The sequence below is a fragment of the Pleurodeles waltl genome, chromosome 12, assembly GCF_031143425.1.
Source record: "Pleurodeles waltl isolate 20211129_DDA chromosome 12, aPleWal1.hap1.20221129, whole genome shotgun sequence".
Lineage (NCBI taxonomy): Eukaryota > Metazoa > Chordata > Amphibia > Caudata > Salamandridae > Pleurodeles > Pleurodeles waltl.
The window spans coordinates 2,885,358-2,911,204 of record NC_090451.1 but is presented as its reverse complement, the minus strand read 5'-3'; the positions used below and the strand labels follow the sequence as shown (position 1 = coordinate 2,911,204).

Sequence of the window (25,847 nt, the reverse complement as noted above, 5' to 3'; positions counted from 1 at the left end):
GGTGCCATGTAACTATAAGCAGGGACTTTATAAAAATAGATTTATAAGCCCTGGTGAGGTAAAAACAGCCACATTCGTTTTTCCCTCATTGAAGTAAATGGCCTTCATAGGCTAAAATGGGCAGACTTTATTTTAAATTTTAAAGTCTCCTTAAATGTTACATACCAAGAATTTGGTATCAAATTAATTGTTGTAATAAATCCCACAACTTCCAGTTGTTGGATTTAATATAACTTGTTCAGGTAAAAAGTTTAGACTTTGCCTAAAAAGTTGCCAATTTCAGCTCTGCATTGTTTTTGCTGCTGTGCTCTGATTGGCCAGCCTGCAGCAGCTTCTGCCAGGCTACCTTGATGAGGTGTGAAGTGGCCTGACTTCACACAAAGGAATGTGCTTGGGGGAGAAAATCTCCCCTCAGCAGATGGTGAGGCAGGAAGGGGGAGGGCGGCCAAACTGGTCTTCAAAGGCAGAGAAGGACATTTGGAGCACCCAGCAACACCCCCACATCCTGCAACCCCAGACAATTAGGTGCCCCCTTGATTAGATTAGGAGAGGGCAAGAGAGGGGTGTGTTTATGATTTTTAGCCACACCAGTGGGTGGGCTCAGCCAGATCTATCCTCCAAAAATCAGATTCATCCATTTTGGATTTTTAGAGACTGTTGCCTTCTGGGATGGATTTTTGCCACACTTCCCAGGAAGTGGTCATCACAGGGGGACGACCCTGTCCCTGATTGGAGAACCAGGACCCCCTGCTTTTCACCCAGGAGCAAGGATAAAAGTGGCAGACCTGCACCCACACCTGAGATCCCCACCAAATTTCAAGAAGAAAGAACTTAAGGAGAAGAAGGACTGCCCTGCTGGACCCCTGGCCTGCACCTGGACCCTGCACTCAGAAGGACTGCACCAGCTGCAAACTTGGGCTTCACCACAAGAAGGACATTGCCTGGCTTCAACTGGTTCAAGGAGGGACTCCCTGTTTGCTACAGGTGAAAAATTGCTAAACCAGAGTCCCCTGCACCAATTCCTGAAAAAAGAGACCAGTTGACCACTGCCCAGTGGCCAGAAAGGAGTTTGCGCCAGGTGCATTCTGGGAGTTGAAGTCCGCACCCCGCAAGGACCATCACAGAACTTCTGGACCCTTGGGGTGAGCTGTGGACCCCAAAAGAACCTTAAAAGAACATCTGGGAGAAGCCCCAGAAGTTTGGAAAAGATTTGAGAAATTTTGAAAAAAAGCTCCATAAAGTGACCGACCCGACGCAGAAATTCTAGCCGGCTTGCCTCAACCGCGACCCGGCCTGACTTCGTGGTTCGTCCCGGTAAAGAAAAACATCCGAAAAAAAGACTAAGTCCGAAGGTAAAAAGTTGACCGGGACCTCCCAGGCATCGTATCCGAGAAGGGCTCCACGGACGTCGGATCAAGATCCAGGTTTACCCCGGTCGAAGGATTTTCATCTCGAAAAAACGACTAAGTCCGAAGGTAAAAATCACCACCGAGGAAACCGACTTCGCGTATCCGGACAAGGGCTCCAGGAGGTCGGATTCAACTGGCAGGTTCGTCCCGGTGAAGAAAAACTTCAAAAAAAGAGACTAAGTCAGAGGTAACTTTTTAACCGAGGCCTCCCGCGACTTGTAGCCGAGCAGGGCTCCATCGCGGTCAGCCTGAAACTTTGACTTTGCCCCGGTGCTGGTGCAACCAGATGACCCGATTGGCGCTTTTTGTTTCTAAGCGCTAGAAAAATAATAATACTTTAAAAATTCATATCTCCGGTTCCCCTGAACCAATTTTATTCGTTTTTGTGTCATTTTAAAGATAAAAATATAAACTATTTGTATAAATTGGTTTTGGATTTTTAAACTGTTTCCTGTGTTTTATTTAATTACTGTTTTGTGATATTTGAATGCTTTACACACTGTCTCCTAAATTAAGCCTTGACGCTCGTTGCCAAGCTACCAAGGGTTGAGCTGGGATTAATTTACTGAGACCTAACTGTACCTAATTGGAGGTTAGTGGCTTGTTGCTAGGTGTAGGTACCTACCTGCCCTTACCAATAACCCATTTTCCAACATTTTTGGTGGCAGCGGTGGGATCCTGTACTTGTGTTCAGTATCACGTTACAGTTTTAAGTAAAACAAATTAGAAATCCTTTAAATTGTCTTAGTGCAAAAATTATTTTAAAAAAAAAAGAAAATAGTAATTTTTAATTTTTCATTTTTTTTTAATTTGGATAAATTTCAATTATTGAATTTTTGTAATTTTTCTAAATTCTTGTTTCCAATTTTTGCAAAAAGTTTTTGTGACACAAAACTAGGGAACCATGGAGCTTGATCTGGATAGCCTACCCACACTGACAGTAGTCCAGCTTAGGGGGTTGTGTATTGAGAGAGGGTTGCCTGCAACCACTGATCTCAGGAAGCAAATCCTGATTAAATCCCTGACAGCATGGACTGAGGCCCAAGAGGTAGAGACAGAGGAAGCTCCAGAGGAGGAAGAAAAAGGGGAGGATGCTAGCTCTAACCTTTCAGGGGAGGGAAGGCATCAGACCCCAAGTGAGGATGAGGAAGAACGGTCCTCACTAGATACAGTCACTAGGCGCAGACCCAAAGCTAGTGGTAGGAAGGGGGTCCTTTCAGGAGGAGAGAACCCATCCATCAGAGAAAGAGAGCTGGAAGCCCAGCTAGCCTACATAGCTTTGGAAGCAGATAAGCTTGCCCTAGAAAAGAAAAAGTGGGCAAGCAAAGAAAGAAAAGATGGTGGCAGCGAGAAAGAAGCTGAGGTGTCCCAGGGTGGGGGTGTTGCCCCCAGATTACCCAAAGGGGTGGTTCCTGCCTATGTAGAGGGGGATGACATAGACAAGTGGCTGGGGGCCTTTGAGACGGCCCTCCAGATAAGGAAAGTCAAGCCTCAGTACTGGGGTTCACTTCTTTGGGAGTTAGTTCCCAACTCTGGGAGGGATAGGCTCCTAACCATGAGGGGGAAGATGCAGACTCATACCCCAGTATGAAGGGTTGCTTGACTAAAAAGTTTGGTCTGACCCCAGAGTAGTATAGGCTTAAGTTTAGGGACACCCAAAAGACAAGCACCCAGTCCTGGGTGGACTTTGTGGACATCTCAGTAAAGGCACTGGAGGGCTGGATACAGGGCAACAGGGTAAGTACCTTTGAGGGGCTGTACAATTTGATTATGAGGGAGCACCTTCTAACTAATTGTGTCCAAGAGAGGCTCCGCCAGTATCTAGTAGACTCTAGGTTGACCAACCCCAGAGAGCTGGGGGAGGCAGCAGATGACTGGTTAAGAACTAGGGTTAACCAGAAACCCCCAGGGGGTGATCAGAAAAAGGGAGGACATAGTTCTTCTCAGGGGAAGAACCAGGGGAAAGATGACAAAAAACCCAAAGAGTCCTCACAAGAGTCCCCAAAAACTTCTCAGGGAGGGGGAGCCCCGAGCCAATTCACTTTTAAAGGGAAAGGGTATCAGGGAAAGAATTATGATCCTGCTAAAGCAGGAAGGTTTCAGGAGCTTGCTAAGGCCGGCAAGTGTTTTGATTGTCATCAGCCTGGACATAAAAGAGGAGATGCTATCTGCTCCAAGAAGCCCCCCACTGGTGGGCAATCCCAGGGGATTGCTAGTGTAGGGTTGGGGGTGGAAGTTGGCCCAGGGGTGGAATCAGGGTACACTGAGGTCACCTTAGTATCCGTGGGTGGGGTGGACATTGCAACTATGGCCACCTTACCTCCCATCATGGAGAGGTATAGGCAGAGGCCTAAAGTCAATGGGACTGAAGTGGAAGCTCTGAGAGATACAGGAGCCAGTGTGACAATGGTCACAGAGAAGCTGGTTTCTCCAGAGCAGGTCTTACCTGGTGTCTTCCACCAGGTGACATATGCAGATAGCAGAACCAAACTCCATCCCATGGCTATGGTGAGTCTGGAATGGGGAGGTGTGACTGGCCCTAAAAAAGTAGCTGTAGCTCCTGCCCTCCCAGTAGAGTGTCTGCTGGGAAATGATCTTGAAGCATCTGAGTGGTCAGAAGTGGAGAGAAGGGTCCATGCACAGATGCTGGACCTCCCTGAATGGGTGTGTGCTGTGACCAGGTCACAGGCAGCACAACAGGGAAATGCTGGACACTTGGACCCTGGAACAATGGGCCAAGCCTCCAAGAAGAAGAGAAAGGGCACTGGGTCTGGCTTGCCAGCCCCAACAAGTACAGAGGGTCAGGAGGAATCCAACCCTGAGGGGGATGATCTGAACTCTGAGGGAGGGACACTTTCCCTGCAAACTCTGCCTGACTTGGCAGAACTGCAAGGGGCAGGTGGGCCCACCAGAGAAGATTTGTGCCAGGGACAAAGAGAGTGTCCCACTCTTGAGGGCCTGAGGCAGACTGCTGCCAGGCAAGAACAAGGGGATACCAGTGGTACCCACAAGGTTTACTGGGAGGATGGAGTTCTCTACACTGAGGCAAGGGCCCTCAAAGAAGGGGCTACTAGGAGAGTAGTGGTCCCCCAAAAGTATAGAGAATTCCTCCTTACCTTAAGCCATGATATCCCCTTAGCTGGTCATTTGGGACAGACCAAGACCTGGAACAGGCTGGTCAACCATGTTTATTGGCCCCAAATGTCAGAAAAAGTCAGGGAGTTTTGCAGCTCCTGTGTCACCTGTCAAGCCAGTGGCAAGACAGGGGGCAAGCCAAAGGCTCCCTTGATACCACTGCCAGTGGTTGGGACTCCCTTTGAGAGGGTGGGGATTGACATTGTTGGTCCCCTAGACCCACCAACTGCTTCAGGTAACAGGTACATTGTGGTGGTAGTGGACCATGCCACCAGGTACCCTGAGGCAATACCCCTCCGACAAGTCACTGCTCCCACAGTGGCTAGGGCCCTACTTGGTGTGTTCACCAGAGTGGGATTCCCAAAGGAGGTAGTCTCAGATAGGGGCACAAACTTTATGTCAGCCTATCTGAAAGCCATGTGGGAGGAGTGTGGTGTTACTTATAAGTTCAGCACACCCTACCATCCACAGACCAATGGTCTGGTGGAAAGATTCAATAAGACCCTGAAGGGCATGATCATGGGTTCGTCTGACAAACTCAGGAGGAGATGGGATGTCCTCCTCCCATGCCTGCTGTTTGCCTACAGAGAGGTGCCACAGAAGGGGGTTGGATTCAGCCCCTTTGAGTTACTGTTTGGGCACCCTGTAAGAGGCCCATTGTGCTTGGTGAGAGAGTCTTGGGAAAAGCCTCTCAAGGAATCCAAGGAGAATGTGCTAGATTATGTACTAGGCCTGCGGTCTCGCATGGCTGAGTATATGAAGAAGGCAAACAGAAACCTGGAGGCCAGTCAGGAGCTCAAGAAGCTCTGGCATGATCAAAAGGCTACCATGCCTGAGTATCACCCAGGACAGCTGGTGTGGGTTTTGGAGCCCATGGCACCTAGGGCACTACAGGCAAAATGGACTGGGCCCTTTCCAATTCTAGAGAAAAAAGGTGAGGTCACCTACTTGGTGGACCTTGGCACCCCCAGGAATCCTCACAGGATCCTGCATGTAAACAGGATGAAACCCCACCAGGACAGGGCAGACATGACCATGCTGATGGTCACTGATGAAGGGAAGGAGGAGGAGGGTGAACCTCTGCCAGACCTCCTGTCCTCAAAAGCAAAAGATGGGTCAGTGGAGGGAGTGGAACTCTCTCCCAAATTGACAGATCAGCAACAACAAGACTGTAAGCAAGTTTTGGGACAGTTTGCTAGTCTGTTCTCCCTGACCCCTGGACTCACCAATTGGTGTGTCCATGATGTTGACACTGGAGACAGCTTGCCTGTCAAGAACAAGCTGTACAGGCTGTCTGACCAGGTCAAGGCCAACATCAAAGCTGAAGTGGCTAAGATGTTGGACCTCAAGGTAATTGAGCCCTCTGATAGTCCTTGGTCCAGTCCAGTGGTACTGGTGCCCAAAGCTAATCCCCATGGTGGGAAGAAAGAATTGAGATTCTGTGTGGACTACAGAGGTCTAAACGCAGTCACTAGGACTGATGCTCACCCCATACCTAGAGCTGATGAGCTCATTGACAGGTTGGGGGCTGCCAAATTCCTGAGCACATTTGATCTGACCTCAGGATATTGGCAGATTGCCTTAAGTCCAAGAGCTAAGGAGAGGTCAGCATTTTCCACACTAGAGGGCCACTTTCAGTTCAAGGTGATGCCCTTTGGCATGAAAAATGCTCCTGCCACCTTCCAACGGTTGGTGAATAGAGTCCTATCTGGGTTGGAATCTTTTAGTGCAGCTTATCTGGACGATATAGCTGTATTTAGTTCCACCTGGAAGGACCACCTGGTCCACCTGAAGGAAGTGCTTCAGGCCCTGCTTCAAGCAGGCCTGACTATCAAGGCAAGCAAGTGCCAGATAGGGCAGAGTTCAGTGGTGTACCTGGGCCATCTTGTTGGTGGAGGCCATGTACAACCTCTCCAGCCCAAGATCCAGACTATCCTGGATTGGGAGGCTCCAAAAACCCAGACTCAGGTCAGGGCCTTTCTTGGCCTGACTGGGTACTACAGGAGGTTTGTTCAGAATTTTGGGACCATAGTGGCCCCTCTGACTGAGCTTACCTCCAAGAAACAGCCCAAAAAGGTCATTTGGACCCCAGAGTGTCAGAAAGCTTTTGACACTCTAAAACAGGCTATGTGTTCAGCACCAGTGTTACTGGCCCCTGACTATAGCAAGGAGTTTGTAGTGCAAACAGATGCTTCAGAGGAAGGGATTGGGGCAGTGTTAGCACAAGTTAATGAAGAGGGCCATGATCACCCAGTTGCCTTCATCAGCAGGCGACTACTCCCCAGAGAGAAAAAATGGAGTGCCTTTGAGAGGGAGGCCTTTGCTGTGGTCTGGTCCCTGAAGAAGTTGAGGCCTTACTTGTTTGGCACTCACTTCCGTGTACAAACTGACCACAGACCTCTCAGATGGTTGATGCAGATGAGGGGGGAAAACCCAAAACTGTTAAGGTGGTCCATTTCCCTACAGGGGATGGACTTCACAGTGGAGCACAGACCTGGGACTGCCCATGCCAATGCAGATGGCCTTTCCAGGTTTTTCCACTTAGCTGATGAGGACTACCATGGTGTAGGTTAGTACCCATGACCTTTCATCTGGGGGGGGCAGTGTAGGAAAGTCCTCCTTTTTTGCCTGATCACCCCCAGTCTTTTTGGATAGGTACTGGTGGTTACTGACTCTTGGCTGTGCTCTGGGTACTGCTTACCAGTCCCAGGGCCAGTGCTCTGTGTAAAATGGATATGCAAATTAGGCTAATTATAATTGGCTAAGTTAACCTACCTATAAGTCCCTAGTATATGGTAGGGCATGTAGGTTTAGGGACCACAGCATAGGTGGTGCACACCTAGGTGCACTGCTGAGGTGACCAGTGTCATTTTAAAAGCAAGCCTGTCTTGCTGGCTGCTTTTAAATTAAAGTTATATGCAAATTCGACATTGGAATTAAAGGTACTTCCAAAGTCTTAAACTACCTTCTTTTTACATATAAGTCACCCCTAAGGTGTGCCCTATGTGCCCCTAGGGCTGGGTGCCATGTAACTATAAGCAGGGACTTTATAAAAATAGATTTATAAGCCCTGGTGAGGTAAAAACAGCCAAATTCGTTTTTCCCTCATTGAAGTAAATGGCCTTCATAGGCTAAAATGGGCAGACTTTATTTTAAATTTTAAAGTCTCCTTAAATATTACATACCAAGAATTTGGTATCAAATTAATTGTTGTAATACATCCCACAACTTCCAGTTGTTGGATTTAATATAACTTGTTCAGGTAAAAAGTTTAGACTTTACCTAAAAAGTTGCCAATTTCAGCTCTGCATTGTTTTTGCTGCTGTGCTCTGATTGGCCAGCCTGCAGCAGCTTCTGCCAGGCTACCTTGATGAGGTGTGAAGTGGCCTGACTTCACACAAAGGAATGTGCTTGGGGGAGAGAATCTCCCCTCAGCAGATGGTGAGGCAGGAAGGGGAGGGCGGCCAAACTGGTCTTCAAAGGCAGAGAAGGACATTTGGAGCACCCAGCAACACCCCCACATCCTGCAACCCCAGACAATTAGGTGCCCCCTTGATTAGATTAGGAGAGGGCAGGAGAGGGGTGTGTTTATGATTTTTAGCCACACCAGTGGGTGGGCTCAGCCAGATCTATCCTCCAAAAATCAGATTCATCCATTTTGGATTTTTAGAGACTGTTGCCTTCTGGGATGGATTTTGCCACACTTCCCAGGAAGTGGTCATCACAGGGGGACGACCCTGTCCCTGATTGGAGAACCAGGACCCCCCTGCTTTTCACCCAGGAGCAAGGATAAAAGTGGCAGACCTGCACCCACACCTGAGATCCCCACCAAATGTCAAGAAGAAAGAACTTAAGGAGAAGAAGGACTGCCCTGCTGGACCCCTGGCCTGCACCTGGACCCTGCACTCAGAAGGACTGCACCAGCTGCACACTTGGGCTTCACCACAAGAAGGACTTTGCCTGGCTTCAACTGGTTCAAGGAGGGACTCCCTGTTTGCTACAGGTGAAAAATTGCTAAACCAGAGTCCCCTGCACCAACTCCTGAAAAAAGAGACCAGTTGACCACTGCCCAGTGGCCAGAAAGGAGTTTGCGCCAGGTGCATTCTGGGAGTTGAAGTCCGCACCCCCCAAGGACCATCACAGAACTTCTGGACCCTTGGGGTGAGCTGTGGACCCCAAAAGAACCTTAAAAGAACATCTGGGAGAAGCCCCAGAAGTTTGGAAAAGATTTGAGAAATTTTGAAAAAAAGCTCCATAAAGTGACCGACCCGACGCGGAAATTCTAGCCGGCTTGCCTCAACCGCGACCCGGCCTGACTTCGTGGTTCGTCCCGGTAAAGAAAAACATCCGAAAAAAAGACTACGTCCGAAGGTAAAAAGTTGACCGGGACCTCCCAGCCATCGTATCCGAGTAGGGCTCCACGGACGTCGGATCAAGATCCAGGTTTACCCCGGTCGAAGGATTTTCATCTCGAAAAAAACGACTAAGTCCGAAGGTAAAAATCACCACCGAGGAAACCGACTTCGCGTATCCGGACAAGGGCTCCAGGAGGTCGGATTCAACTGGCAGGTTCGTCCCGGTGAAGAAAAACTTCAAAAAAAGAGACTAAGTCAGAAGGTAACTTTTTAACCGAGGCCTCCCGCGACTTGTAGCCGAGCAGGGCTCCATCGCGGTCGGCCTGAAACTTTGACTTTGCCCCGGTCCTGGTGCAACCAGATGACCCGATTGGCGCTTTTTGTTTCTAAGCGCTAGAAAAATAATAATACTTTAAAAATTCATATCTCCGGTTCCCCTGAACCAATTTTATTCGTTTTTGTGTCATTTTAAAGATAAAAATATAAACTATTTTTATAAATTGGTTTTGGATTTTTAAACTGTTTCCTGTGTTTTATTTAATTACTGTTTTGTGATATTTGAATGCTTTACACACTGTCTCCTAAGTTAAGCCTTGACGCTCGTTGCCAAGCTACCAAGGGTTGAGCTGGGATTAATTTACTGAGACCTAACTGTACCTAATTGGAGGTTAGTGGCTTGTTGCTAGGTGTAGGTACCTACCTGCCCTTACCAATAACCCATTTTCCAACAACTGCCTTCCCATTTAATGTGCATTGTTTTGCAAAAAGTTTTAAGTAGGAGAAAGTAAAACTTAGTTTATAAAACCACCTAAACTGGGAGTATTGCCGCTACAGCTATGACACTTCAGTTTAAAAACGTACGTGCATCAACAAGAAATATTTTTGCGCTAAATAAATTGCTGTCCGACTACTCACGTAATGCATAAAACTGAGGCAGTCGTAATTACAATACATTGAAGTAATATTTTGGTAGTTTTTGTTGACGATGACTCCGCAGCAAGCGATCAGATTACTTTTTATTAGTGATGGCGCGTCAGAGCCTTGATAAGTAAACTTACAAGGAGACACGCCTAGGTCGATGAACCTTTTAGACCAGGTTCGGGGACTTCCCAGTACGAGATGTCTTTTGGCATCACAAATCAATAGATCAATATCTCAACAACAATCGCAATAACTAATCAGCATGCTAATCAATAACCTTTAATGAGAGTCAATAAAGTGAACACACCATGTTCTTTCAGTCATGAATAACCACACCAATTTAGTTAAGTGTTAGGATATTTATTTCCCTACTGGTTACAATCTAAAGTCATTTCTGTTAATCTCATCAGCAATTCATCTCATTAGTAACTCTTCAGATTTGCAATTAGAAACGCAATTAATCAATGCATAGAGAATATTCACTCAGTATTAACACATAATTATTAAGAAGCAACTTAGCAAAGTCTCAGTAGTGCATGGTTCAACAAAGCAAGAACTCAGTCATTTGTCTATTTGCGTCAGATTTTAGTGAACACCTTAAATAACCTTGTATTAGCATCAGCATGTTGGGCTTCATGCAAAACAATTTAGCAAACACAAATTTGGAAAACATCTAACTATGGCCTCTATCAAAGAGCAGTTGGTACCTAGAAAGAAAAGGCAAACAGACAATTCCAATTTTCATCACATAGTTACCCATCCAACGGATCAGCAAACAGCGTCAGCCTTCGTCCTCGGGACATCAGTCGTTTGCATCATCAGCAAAGAAAGGACAGGGCAAAGTATCAGTATGGCATAGCTAAGGAACAAGAACTTCCCTCATATAGAGGAGAAGTAAGTATCAGGTAAGGAATAAGTAAAGGGTGGTTTAGAGTAACAGGGCAAACAAACGGCAAAGTCTCAAATTAAATGGCCTAAATGGCTCAGTAGAATGGCAAAGAATGGCTTGGAGTGGAATGTCCAATAAATGCCTGATTTCTCCTCGGGTCATGTGGTTAAATCAAAGCTGTCTAATTTACTCCTAATTCCTCAATGGATAATCATTGGTGCATCGCCATCTCTGTCCAATAATCTTCACCAGAGTTTTACACAAACCACAGTTCTCATGTCGTTGATTGGCCCATGTTATTGACGTTTTCATCGGTTGGAATGTCAGGTAAGAAAAGTTTCATTTTACGCTACAGTCAGTAGTTCCATTGTTTTCTCCTACTCCAGGCAGCCTTGCACCTGTTACAAATTACACTGTTGCATTCAGCAAGAATGTCTCCTTGAGCAAGTAGGGTCCCATGAGAAAGAATTTACTACAGCTACACACATCTCTAGCTTCTGGGAAAGTACAGTTTCATGTCCTTCAGGAAAATAGCACATTGTACGTTAGAAAAAGACAGTTTGATATGAGACCAGGCAGCTAGGCACAGACCTTCGCTAAACTAAGGCCTAATGCTTAATGAACACACTCCTAATACATAACTCCAATTTTGATACGTTAATACAAATTAAAAACATTAGTACATAATTAATTCAGCATTAATAACTTTCATTAGTCTTCGTATACATTGGTAGCCACTCCCCGTGGGCACATTTCAAACGTGTGCATTATTTCTACGTTAACACATTTTTTATGCAGCTTCATTACACAATATATTGTAAGCTTTTCATGTTAATATTAATTTTAAAAGACACACTCCAGCAATCCCTCCTCTGATGACTCTTGTCATCACACAAATCTTCCCTACTAATTTTACATACTAAAATTCCCTCATATCAATCTCTTCCCTTCTTGGTTTCCCCTTTGATCTTGCCCTGAATAATTTTTCCCTTTGTTTTTCTTCCCTCCTCCTATTATTTTTCGCCATCTTCAATTTTATTCTTTTACTAATTTTACATGCCACCCATGATCCAAAAAAGCAATCTATAACAATCAATATCCCCTGTATTATTTTAGACAATATCCCATGCCAAATTTTACTAATCCAATTTCCCACTGAAGCAAATCCTTTCCCAACCTTTTTCCAAACACCTGATTCTTTCAAATCCTTCAAGTTCGTACAATCCCTAGTCAAGTTAGTAACCATACTTCTAATCTCATTACTATTATCTGGTATGTAAGCGCAACAATTACACCCATTGAGCAATCTACAAACTCTGCCATTTTTTACTAAAAGAATGTCTAAAGCAATCCTGTTTTGAAGAGTCATAGCCCCCTCTGCAGCAAGTTCAGTATCCATCAGGAGTATAGCCCCTGAAAAGTTTGTCAGCATGTTATCCTCAATAGTAGACAACTTTTGAATCTTTATGGAGTTCATTATAACTCCCACTGAAGAAATTATCGTCCCAAATATGTCTCCTACTACACCAGCAGCAGTCTCTTTCTTATGTCTAGTACGATGTAATTCAGACAATTTTGGTAACCTTTTCAAATCGTCAAGTTGATATATCTTTGGGAAAACTATCCCCAAATAACATGTCCCATACTATCCCTTTGGAAGACGGTAATAAGCATTAAGTCCAAATATATAATAAATCCCGGGGATTGCTGGATCCTGTCCATTTAACATGAACGTCCATTTACTCTGAAACAAAAACACACGCTTACATTCACTCATTCCCACAAACACATTGTCATAGTATGATTTGGTCTTGGATATGCTAAGCTTTCCTACATGTAGTGCGTCTAAAGCTAACTTCCCTTGTTCTCTAATTGCACTATAACCGTCACTACTAGCAAAGGCCCGTTGCTGTAATCCTTTCTCTAGTTTACCCTTCAATGCCCTTCTTCTCTCTTCCCTGTGATCTAAAAAGCTTTTCTCTACAGGTGTAAGCAAACATGTCAAATTATTGTGGTGTGCATAAGATGTACTAATTGTTAATGTCGCCTGAAAGAATCCTTTAACTAACTTTATGCTATAGTACTTAGCTACCCCACTCACATCCTCTATGATAGGCACATTAGAAAACACAAGATCATGATTTGAGTAAAAATATTGAATCTCTTCCTGGTTATAGAATCTTGTTAGTAACAGACTACAACGTATCCCATATGTTAATGACAGTCTATGATAGGTAACCCCCTCTTGTACCGAAACAGGAATCTGTGTACACACAAAACAATCTTTTGCATCCATTGTGTCAACATACTCACTCAGCAAGCGATAGAGCACATCAGTGGATAGTTCCCCTTTCTAATTAGTTCCCTCATGCAAGTATCTTGTATCCAGCTCAAACCTCTCCCAGGCTGTTAGTGCAGTGGTAGTCTCAGGAATTGTAGCATTGTTAGTCCCACTTTTATCCATTAGTGTCATACTCACAACCACGACCCTAATGAATATTTATTACATGAACCTTTTTTGCAAAAGTATTTGGTTCAAGTAAACTTAAAGTGTTGGGATTCAAGCCCACGGCTCCAGAGAGACTGGAACCTAAATCTAGCCAGTTTAGCCTGCTCAGCAACGCTACCTCACATCTACAAGCTCACAACTATAGTAACTTGGCCAAACACTGTGGACACCTGCTGTGGTGACCTGGCTATGCAGGGTAACGCATCATTCACCGACAGTTGAGCGAGTTACAGGTGAAAAGCAAAGTATAATAACTGTCTGCATATAATATATGTCTTTCCTTATTTATTCTTCTTCCCCATTGTATGTTTGCTCTCTGCTTTAGAAACGCGAGCTGTCATCACTGCAAGGAAACGTATCACACAGCGTTCTACTGTTTACACTCACTGAACTTTCAGCATCACAGTGACCCCTCTCGTCGCCTCTATAGTTAGACTTCAAGACAGCTGGTTTGTTTACCGATACAATTCTTGTCACCTTAGGTTGTGGTTTTTTAAAATAAGAAGGCTCGGTCCCACTGTCTGGCTACCCTTATATATATACGTCACCACTTTACATAGTCTCACCTCTCGCTATGTGGATCGTAGGTGCAGAAGGCAGAGAGTGAGACACTGATGCAGACAAAATACGTTTGTGAGTTGAAAAATACTGGCCGCGGTGGGATTCGAACCCACGCCTCCAAAGAGACTGGAGCCTTAATCCAGCGCCTTAGACCGCTCAGCCACACTACCCTGTGCAAACCTGTTTCTGTAAGCTTTCTGAAGTGAGATGTTCTGTTGTATAGGGGAGTTGGAGAATAAGGGTGTATAGCCTGTGAAGTGATCCTAGGAAAGTCAACGCAAACAGCAGCAGGCACGTGATACATTCAGTAGGTCAGGATTGGTCCCGGGCCATGGGAGGTGTCAGGGAGCGCCAGTCCTGAGAGTCCGAAGGAAGACAACCCTTACATTGGCGTCCCGCACGCGCTGCTTCTCTTTCTTTAAGGATAAGGAATCAAACTATCTACGTCCCTCAACTTACCAACCTCCGCCTCAGGAAAGATTTTGTGATTCATGAGCAGAACCCGGCTGGCGCTGTTTACAGTAATGCCTAAGCACAGTACTCAACTGAGCGGTGTTTCCAAACTGAGCCGTTGTACTGCCGGAAATACCATGGGATATGTCATTTAACTTTCACATAAAATAGGGTTAATCCAGTCCTACCACATACTAAAATCTAAGGACGGAACAATAAACCGACGAGGAGGGGATTCGAACCCACGCGTGCAGAGCACAATGGATTAGCCGTCCATCGCCTTAACCACTCGGCCACCTCGTCTTCAAAACACCATGTTTCAGGAGTACAAAATATGGTAGCCAAAATGTGTTCTATTAGGTGATAGTTGTCTAAACACAATAAAGATCATATATTTACAGATTGTTATGGTAACTTGTTGTCTTCAGCTTTGCTGTACACGACCTTGTTGTCCATCCCTACTTCAGCTTGAATTTATATGTTAAATGTAATGTAATCATGAAAATTACACTTTCCAAACGTGTTCTATCCATATGTGATGTACTATCACACTACCCTCAAATGAGCTAAGATTGCTTTAATTCAGTTGTACGTGGATTTAAAGTGCAATATCATACAAATATTGTACTGGTATGGCGCTTTCGAGTCTCTAGGTGTCAGTTATTGGTGGTGTGCTTAAATGTCAACATTAGGCAGCAAATAGTACACAATTAAGGAAAACTGCCTTCCCATTTAATGTGCATTGTTCTGCAAAAAGTTTTAAGTAGGAGAAAGTAAAACTTAGTTTATAAAACCACCTAAACTGGGAGTATTGCCGCTACAGCCATGACACTTCAGTTTAAAAACGTACGTGCATCAACAAGAAATATTTTTGCGCTAAATAAATTGCTGTCCGACTACTCACGTAATGCATAAAACTGAGGCAGTCGTAATTACAATACATTTAGGTAATATTTTGGTAGTTTTTGTTGACGATGACTCCGCAGCAAGCGATCAGATTACTTTTTATTAGTGAAGGCGCGTCATAGCCTTGATAAGTAAACTTACAAGGAGACACGCCTAGGTCGATGAACCTTTTAGACCAGGTTCGGGGACTTCCCAGTACGAGATGTCTTTTGGCATCACAAATCAATAGATCAATATCTCAACAACAATCGCAATAACTAATCAGCATGCTAATCAATAACCTTTAATGAGAGTCAATAAAGTGAACACACCATGATATTTCAGTCATGAATAACCACACCAATTTAGTTAAGTGTTAGGATATTTATTTCCCTACTGGTTACAATCTAAAGTCATTTCTGTTAATCTCATCAGCAATTCATCTCATTAGTAACTCTTCAGATTTGCAATTAGAAATGCAATTAATCAATGCATAGAGAATATTCACTCAGTATTAACACATAATTATTAAGAAGCAACTTAGCAAAGTCTCAGAAGTGCATGGTTCAACAAAGCAAGAACTCAGTCATTTGTCTATTTGCGTCAGATTTTAGTGAACACCTTAAATAACCTCGTATTAGCATCAGCATGTTGGGCTTCATGCAAAACAATTTAGCAAACACAAATTTGGAAAACATCTAACTATGGCCTCTATCAAAGAGCAGTTGGTACCTAGAAAGAAAAGGCAAACAGACAATTACAATTTTCATCAGATAGTTATCCATCCAACGGATCAGCAAACAGCGTCAGTCTTCGTCCTCGGGACATCAGTCGTTTGCATCATCAGCAAAGAAAGGACAGGGCAAAGTATCAGTATGGCATAGCTAAGGAACAAGAACTTCCCTCATATAGAGGAGAAGTAAGTATCAGGTAAGGAATAAGTAAAGGGTGGTTTAGAGTAACAGGGCAAACAAACGGCAAAGTCTCAAATTAAATGGCCTAAATGCCTCAGTAGAATGGCAAAGAATGGCTTGGAGTGGAATGTCCAATAAATGCCTGATTTCTCCTCGGGTCATGTGGTTAAATCAAAGCTGTCTAATTTACTCCTAATTCCTCAATGGATAATCATTGGTGCATCGCCATCTCTGTCCAATAATCTTCACCAGAGTTTTACACAAACCACAGTTCTCATGTCGTTGATTGGCCCATGTTATTGACGTTTTCATCGGTTGGAATGTCAGGTAAGAAAAGTTACATTTTACGCTACAGTCAGTAGTTCCATTGTTTTCTCCTACTCCAGGCAGCCTTGCACCTGTTACAAATTACACTGTTGCATTCAGCAAGAATGTCTCCTTGAGCAAGTAGGGTCCCATGAGAAAGAATTTACTACAGCTACACACATCTCTAGCTTCTGGGAAAGTACAGTTTCATGTCCTTCAGGAAAATAGCACATTGCACGTTAGAAAAAGACAGTTTAATATGAGACCAGGCAGCTAGGCACAGACCTTCGCTAAACTAAGGCCTACTGCTTAATGAACAAACTCCTAATACATAACTCCTATTTTGATATGTTAATACAAATTAAAAACATTAGTACATAATTAATTCAGCATTAATAACTTTCATTAGTCTTTGTATACATTGGTAGCCACTCCCCGTGGGCACATTTCAAACGTGTGCATTATTTCTACGTTAACACATTTTTTATGCAGCTTCATTACACAATATATTGTAAGCTTTTCATGTTAATATTAATTTTAAAAGACACACTCCAGCAATCCCTCCTCTGATGACTCTTGTCATCACACAAATCTTCCCTACTAATTTTACATACTAAAATTCCCTCATATCAATCTCTTCCCTTCTTGGTTTCCCCTTTGATCTTGCCCTGAATAATTTTTCCCTTTGTTTTTCTTCCCTCCTCCTATTACTTTTCGCCATCTTCAATTTTATTCTTTTACTAATTTTACATGCCACCCATGATCCAAATAAGCAATCTATAACAATCAATATCCCCTGTATTATTTTAGACAATATCCCATGCCAAATGTTACTAATCCAATTTCCCACTGAAGCAAATCCTTTCCCAAACTTTTTCCAAACACCTGGTTCTTTCAAATCCTTCAAGTCCGTACTATCCCTAGTCAAGTTAGTAAGCATACTTCTAATCTCATTGCTATTATCTGGTATGTAAGCGCAACAATTACTCCCATTGAGCAATCTACAAACTCTGCCATTTTTCACTAAAAGAATGTCTAAAGCAAGCCTGTTTTGAAGAGTCATAGCCCCCTCCGCAGCAAGTTCAGTATCCATCAGGAGTATAGCCCCTGAAAAGTTTGTCAGCATGTTATCCTCAATAGTAGACAACTTTTGAATCTTTATGGAGTTCATAATAACTCCCACTGAAGAAATTATCGTCCCAAATATGTCTCCTACTACACCAGAAGCAGTCTCTTTCTTATGTCTAGTACAATGTAATTCAGACAATTTTGGTAACCTTTTCAAATCGTCAAGTTGATATATCTTTGGGAAAACTATCCCCAAATAACATGTCCCATACTATCCCTTTGGAAGACGGTAATAAGCATTAAGTCCACATATATAATAAATCCCGGGGATTGCTGGATCCTGTCCATTTAACATGAACGTCCATTTACTCTGAAACAAAAACACACGCTTACATTCACTCATTCCCACAAACACATTGTCATAGTATGATTTGGTCTTGGATATGCAAAGCTTTCCTACATGTAGTGCGTCTAAAGCTAACTTCCCTTGTTCTCTAATTGCACTATAACCGTCACTACTAGCAAAGGCCCGTTGCTGTAATCCTTTCTCTAGTTTACCCTTCAATGCCCTTCTTCTCTCTTCCGTGTGATCTAAAAAGCTTTTCTCTACAGGTGTAAGCAAACATGTCAAATTATTGTGGTGTGCATAAGATGTACTAATTGTTAATGTCGCCTGAAAGAATCCTTTAACTAACTTTATGCTATAGTACTTAGCTACCCCACTCACATCCTCTATGATAGGCACATTAGAAAACACAAGATCATGATTTGAGTAAAAATATTGAATCTCTTCCTGGTTATAGAATCTTGTTAGTAACAGACTACAACGTATCCCATATGTTAATGACAGTCTATGATAGGTAACCCCCTCTTGTACCGAAACAGGAATCTGTGTACACACAAAACAATCTTTTGCATCCATTGTGTCAACATACTCACTCAGCAAGCGATAGAAAACATCAGTGGATAGTTCCCCTTTCGAGTTAGTTCCCTCATGCAAGTATCTTGTATCCAGCTCAAACCTCTCCCAGGCTGTTAGTGCAGTGGTAGTCTCAGGAATTGTAGCATTGTTAGTCCCACTTTTATCCATTAGTGTCATACTCACAACCACGACCCTAATGAATATTTATTACATGAACCTTTTTTGCAAAAGTATTTGGTTCAAGTAAACTTAAAGTGTTGGGATTCAAGCCCACGGCTCTAGAGAGACTGGAGCCTAAATCTAGCCAGTTTAGCCTGCTCAGCCACGCTACCTCACATCTACAAGCTCACAACTATAGTAACTTGGCCAAACACTGTGGACACCCGCTGTGGTGACCTGGCTATGCAGGGTAACCCAGCATTCACCGACAGTTGAGCGAGTTACAGGTGAAAAGCAAAGTATAATAACTGTCTGCATATAATATATGTCTTTCCTTATTTATTCTTCTTCCCCATTGTATGTTTGCTCTCTGCTTTAGAAACGCGAGCTGTCATCACTGCAAGGAAACGTATCACACAGCGTTCTACTGTTTACACTCACTGAACTTTCAGCATCACAGTGACCCCTCTCGTCGCCTCTATAGTTAGACTTCAAGACAGCTGGTTTGTTTACCGATACAATTCTTGTCACCTTAGGTTGTGGTTATTTAAAATAAGAAGGCTCGGTCCCACTGTCTGGCTACCCTTATATATATACGTCACCACTTTACATAGTCTCACCTCTCGCTATGTGGATCGTAGGTGCAGAAGGCAGAGAGTGAGACACTGATGCAGACAAAATACGTTTGTGAGTTGAAAAATACTGGCAGCGGTGGGATTCGAACCCACGCCTCCAAAGAGACTGGAGCCTTCATCCAGCGCCTTAGACCGCTCGGCCACACTACCCTGTGCAAACCTGTTTCTGTAAGCTTTCTGAAGTGAGATGTTCTGTTGTATAGGGGAGTTGGAGAATAAGTATAGCCTGTGAAGTGATCCTAGGAAAGTCAACGCCAACAGCAGCAGGCACGTGATACATTCAGTAGGTCAGGATTGGCCCCGGGCCATGGGAGGTGTCAGGGAGCGCCAGTCCTGAGAGTCCGTAGGAAGACAACCCTTACATTGGCGTCCCGCACGCGCTGCTTCTCTTTCTTTAAGGATAAGGAATCAAACTATCTACGTCCCTCAACTTACCAACCCTCCACCTCAGGAAAGATTTTGTGATTCATGAGCAGAACCCGGCTGGCACTGTTTACAGTAATGCCTAAGCACAGTACTCAACTGAGCGGTGTTTCCAAACTGAGCCGTTGTACTGCCGGAAATACCATGGGATATGTCATTTAACTTTCACATAAAATAGGGTTAACCCAGCCCTACCACATACTAAAAACGAAAGACGGAACAATAAACCGACGAGGATGGGATTCGAACCCACGCGTGCAGAGCACAATGGATTAGCAGTCCATCGCCTTAACCACTCGGCCACCTCGTCTTCAAAACACCATATTTCAGGAGTACAAAATATGGTAGCCAAAATGTGTTCTATTAGGTGATAGTTGTCTAAACATAATAAAGAGCATATATTTAGAGATTGTTATGGTAACTTGTTGTCTTCAGCTTTGCTCTATACGACCTTGTTGTCCATCCCTACATCAGCTTGAATTTATATGTTAAATGTAATGTAATCATGAAAATTACACTTTCCAAACGTGTTCTATCCATATGTGATGTACTATCACACTACCCTCAAATGAGCTAAGATTGCTTTAATTCAGTTGTACGTGGATTTAAAGTGCAATATCATAGAAATATTGTACTGGTATGGCGCTTTCGAGTCTCTAGGTGTCAGTTATTGGTGGTGTGCTTACATGTCAACATTAGGCAGCAAATAGTACACAATTAAGGAAAACTGCCTTCCCATTTAATGTGCATTGTTCTGCAAAAAGTTTTAAGTAGGAGAAAGTAAAACTTAGTTTATAAAACCACCTAAACTGGGAGTATTGCCACTACAGCTATGACACTTCAGTTTAAAAACGTACGTGCATCAACAAGAAATATTTTTGCGCTAAATAAATTGCTGTCCGACTACTCACGTAATGCATAAAACTGAGGCAGTCGTAATTACAATACATTGAAGTAATATTTTGGTAGTTTTTGTTGACGATGACTCCGCAGCAAGCGATCAGATTACTTTTTATTAGTGAAGGCGCGTCAGAGCCTTGATAAGTAAACTTACAAGGAGACACGCCTAGGTCGATGAACTTTTTAGACCAGGTTCGGGGACTTCCCAGTACGAGATGTCTTTTGGCATCACAAATCAATAGATCAATATCTCAACAACAATCGCAATAACTAATCAGCATGCTAATCAATAACCTTTAATGAGAGTTAATAAAGTGAACACACCATGATCTTTAAGTCATGAATAACCACACCAATTTAGTTAAGTGTTAGGATATTTATTTCCCTACTGGTTACAATCTAAAGTCATTTCTGTTAATCTCATCAGCAATTCATCTCATTAGTAACTCTTCAGATTTGCAATTAGAAACGCAATTAATCAATGCATAGAGAATATTCACTCAGTATTAACACATAATTATTAAGAAGCAACTTAGCAAAGTCTCAGTAGTGCATGGTTCAACAAAGCAAGAACTCAGTCATTTGTCTATTTGCGTCAGATTTTAGTGAACACCTTAAATAACCTCGTATTAGCATCAGCATGTTCGGCTTCATGCAAAACAATTTAGCAAACACAAATTTGGAAAACATCTAACTATGGCCTCTATCAAAGAGCAGTTGGTACCTAGAAAGAAAAGGCAAACAGACAATTACAATTTTCATCAGATAGTTACCCATCCAACGGATCAGCAAACAGCGTCAGTCTTCGTCCTCGGGACATCTGTCATTTGCATCATCAGCAAAGAAAGGACAGGGCAAAGTATCAGTATGGCATAGCTAAGGAACAAGAACTTCCCTCATATAGAGGAGAAGTAAGTATCAGGTAAGGAATAAGTAAAGGGTGGTTTAGAGTAACAGGGAGAACAAACGGCAAAGTCTCAAACGAAATGGCCTAAATGGCTCAGTAGAATGGCAAAGAATGGCTTGGAGTGGAATGTCCAATAAATGCCTGATTTCTCCTCGGTCATGTGGTTAAATCAAAAGTGTCTAATTTACTCCTAATTCCTCAATGGATAATCATTGGTGCATCGCCATCTCTGTCCAATAATCTTCACCAGAGTTTTACACAAACCACAGTTCTCATGTCGTTGATTGGCCCATGTTATTGACGTTTTCATCGGTTGGAATGTCAGGTAAGAAAAGTTACATTTTACGCTACAGTCAGTAGTTCCATTGTTTTCTCCTACTCCAGGCAGCCTTGCACCTGTTACAAATTACACTGTTGCATTCAGCAAGAATGTCTCCTTGAGCAAGTAGGGTCCCATGAGAAAGAATTTACTACAGCTACACACATCTCTAGCTTCTGGGAAAGTACAGTTTCATGTCCTTCAGGAAAATAGCACATTGCACGTTAGAAAAAGACAGTTTAATATGAGACCAGGCAGCTAGGCACAGACCTTCGCTAAACTAAGGCCTACTGCTTAATGAACAAACTCCTAATACATAACTCCAATTTTGATATGTTAATACAAATTAAAAACATTAGTACATAATTAATTCAGCATTAATAACTTTCATTAGTCTTTGTATACATTGGTAGCCACTCCCCGTGGGCACATTTCAAACGTGTGCATTATTTCTACGTTAACACATTTTTTATGCAGCTTCATTACACAATATATTGTAAGCTTTTCATGTTAATATTAATTTTAAAAGACACACTCCAGCAATCCCTCCTCTGATGACTCTTGTCATCACACAAATCTTCCCTACTAATTTTACATACTAAAATTCCCTCATATCAATCTCTTCCCTTCTTGGTTTCCCCTTTGATCTTGCCCTGAATAATTTTTCCCTTTGTTTTCTTCCCTCCTCCTATTACTTTTCGCCATCTTCAATTTTATTCTTTTACTAATTTTACATGCCACCCATGATCCAAATAAGCAATCTATAACAATCAATATCCCCTGTATTATTTTAGACAATATCCCATGCCAAATGTTACTAATCCAATTTCCCACTGAAGCAAATCCTTTCCCAACCTTTTTCCAAACACCTGGTTCTTTCAAATCCTTCAAGTCCGTACTATCCCTAGTCAAGTTAGTAAGCATACTTCTAATCTCATTGCTATTATCTGGTATGTAAGCGCAACAATTACACCCATTGAGCAATCTACAAACTCTGCCATTTTTCACTAAAAGAATGTCTAAAGCAAGCCTGTTTTGAAGTGTCATAGCCCCCTCCGCAGCAAGTTCAGTATCCATCAGGAGTATAGCCCCTGAAAAGTTTGTCAGCATGTTATCCTCAATAGTAGACAACTTTTGAATCTTTATGGAGTTCATAATAACTCCCACTGAAGAAATTATCGTCCCAAATATGTCTCCTACTACACCAGCAGCAGTCTCTTTCTTATGTCTAGTACAATGTAATTCAGACAATTTTGGTAACCTTTTCAAATCGTCAAGTTGATATATCTTTGGGAAAACTATCCCCAAATAACATGTCCCATACTATCCCTTTGGAAGACGGTAATAAGCATTAAGTCCACATATATAATAAATCCCGGGGATTGCTGGATCCTGTCCATTTAACATGAACGTCCATTTACTCTGAAACAAAAACACACGCTTACATTCACTCATTCCCACAAACACATTGTCATAGTATGATTTGGTCTTGGATATGCAAAGCTTTCCTACATGTAGTGCGTCTAAAGCTAACTTCCCTTGTTCTCTAATTGCACTATAACCGTCACTACTAGCAAAGGCCCGTTGCTGTAATCCTTTCTGTAGTTTACCCTTCAATGCCCTTCTTCTCTCTTCCGTGTGATCTAAAAAGCTTTTCTCTACAGGTGTAAGCAAACATGTCAAATTATTGTGGTGTGCATAAGATGTACTAATTGTTAATGTCCCCTGAAAGAATCCTTTAACTAACTTTATGCTATAGTACTTAGCTACCCCACTCACATCCTCTATGATAGGCACATTAGAAAACACAAGATCATGATTTGAGTAAAAATATTGAATCTCTTCCTGGTTATAGAATCTTGTTAGTAACAGACTACAACGTATCCCATATGTTAATGACAGTCTATGATAGGTAACCCCCTCTTGTACCGAAACAGGAATCTGTGTACACACAAAACAATCTTTTGCATCCATTGTGTCAACATACTCACTCAGCAAGCGATAGAAAACATCAGTGGATAGTTCCCCTTTCGAGTTAGTTCCCTCATGCAAGTATCTTGTATCCAGCTCAAACCTCTCCCAGGCTGTTAGTGCAGTGGTAGTCTCAGGAATTGTAGCATTGTTAGTCCCACTTTTATCCATTAGTGTCATACTCACAACCACGACCCTAATGAATATTTATTACATGAACCTTTTTTGCAAAAGTATTTGGTTCAAGTAAACTTAAAGTGTTGGGATTCAAGCCCACGGCTCTAGAGAGACTGGAGCCTAAATCTAGCCAGTTTAGCCTGCTCAGCCACGCTACCTCACATCTACAAGCTCACAACTATAGTAACTTGGCCAAACACTGTGGACACCCGCTGTGGTGACCTGGCTATGCAGGGTAACCCAGCATTCACCGACAGTTGAGCGAGTTACAGGTGAAAAGCAAAGTATAATAACTGTCTGCATATAATATATGTCTTTCCTTATTTATTCTTCTTCCCCATTGTATGTTTGCTCTCTGCTTTAGAAACGCGAGCTGTCATCACTGCAAGGAAACGTATCACACAGCGTTCTACTGTTTACACTCACTGAACTTTCAGCATCCCAGTGACCCCTCTCGTCGCCTCTATAGTTAGACTTCAAGACAGCTGGTTTGTTTACCGATACAATTCTTGTCACCTTAGGTTGTGGTTTTTTAAAATAAGAAGGCTCGGTCACACTGTCTGGCTACCCTTATATATATACGTCACCACTTTACATAGTCTCACCTCTCGCTATGTGGATCGTAGGTGCAGAAGGCAGAGAGTGAGACACTGATGCAGACAAAATACGTTTGTGAGTTGAAAAATACTGGCAGCGGTGGGATTCGAACCCACGCCTCCAAAGAGACTAGAGCCTTCATACAGCGCCTTAGACCGCTCGGCCACACTACCCTGTGCAAACCTGCTTCTATAAGCTTTCTGAAGTGAGATGTTCTGTTGTATAGGGGAGTTGGAGAATAAGTATAGCCTGTGAAGTGATCCTAGGAAAGTCAACGCCAACAGCAGCAGGCACGTGATACATTCAGTAGGTCAGGATTGGCCCCGGGCCATGGGAGGTGTCAGGGAGCGCCAGTCCTGAGAGTCCGTAGGAAGACAACCCTTACATTGGCGTCCCGCACGCGCTGCTTCTCTTTCTTTAAGGATAAGGAATCAAACTATCTACGTCCCTCAACTTACCAACCCTCCACCTCAGGAAAGATTTTGTGATTCATGAGCAGAACCCGGCTGGCGCTGTTTACAGTAATGCCTAAGCACAGTACTCAACTGAGCGGTGTTTCCAAACTGAGCAGTTGTACTGCCGAAAATACCATGGGATATGTCATTTAACTTTCACATAAAATAGGGTTAACCCAGCCCTACCACATACTAAAAACTAAAGACGGAACAATAAACCGACGAGGATGGGATTCGAACCCACGTGTACAGAGCAGAATGGATTAGCAGTACATCGCCTTAACCACTCGGCCACCTCGTCTTCAAAGCACCATGTTTCAGGAGTACAAAATATGGTGGCCAAAATGTGTTCTATTAGGTGATAGTTGTCTAAACATAATAAAGAGCACATATTTACAGATTGTTATGGTAACTTGTTGTCTTCAGCTTTGCTCTATACGACCTTGTTGTCCATCCCTACTTCAGCTTGAATTTATATGTTAAATGCAATGTAATCATGAAAATTACACTTTCCAAACGTGTTCTATCCATATGTGATGTACTATCACACTACCCTCAAATGAGCTAAGATTGCTTTAATTCAGTTGTACGTGGATTTAAAGTGCAATATCATACAAATATTGTACTGGTATGGCGCTTTCGAGTCTCTAGGTGTCAGTTATTGGTGGTGTGCTTACATGTCAACATTAGGCAGCAAATAGTACACAATTAAGGAAAACTGCCTTCCCATTTAATGTGCATTGTTCTGCAAAAAGTTTTAAGTAGGAGAAAGTAAAACTTAGTTTATAAAACCACCTAAACTGGGAGTATTGCCGCTACAGCTATGACACTTCAGTTTAAAAACGTACGTGCATCAACAAGAAATATTTTTGCGCTAAATAAATTGCTGTCCGACTACTCACGTAATGCATAAAACTGAGGCAGTCGTAATTACAATACATTGAAGTAATATTTTGGTAGTTTTTGTTGACGATGAC

General features: G+C 42.8%; 4 non-coding genes across 4 annotated transcripts; all 4 read right to left on the bottom strand.

The window, feature by feature from the left end:
* Window positions 1–13,867: 13,867 nt before the first annotated feature.
* Window positions 13,868–13,949, bottom strand: TRNAL-AAG (transfer RNA leucine (anticodon AAG)). The gene has a single exon. It is a non-coding gene; the product is annotated as a tRNA-Leu (tRNA).
* Window positions 13,950–14,453: 504 nt separating this feature from the next.
* TRNAS-GCU (transfer RNA serine (anticodon GCU)) lies at window positions 14,454–14,535 on the bottom strand. The gene has a single exon. It is a non-coding gene; the product is annotated as a tRNA-Ser (tRNA).
* A 4,654-nt stretch (window positions 14,536–19,189) lies between these two features.
* Window positions 19,190–19,271, bottom strand: TRNAL-AAG (transfer RNA leucine (anticodon AAG)). Its single transcript has one exon. It is a non-coding gene; the product is annotated as a tRNA-Leu (tRNA).
* Window positions 19,272–19,772: 501 nt separating this feature from the next.
* On the bottom strand, window positions 19,773–19,854 carry TRNAS-GCU (transfer RNA serine (anticodon GCU)). The gene has a single exon. It is a non-coding gene; the product is annotated as a tRNA-Ser (tRNA).
* Between the last annotated feature and the right edge of the window lie 5,993 nt (window positions 19,855–25,847).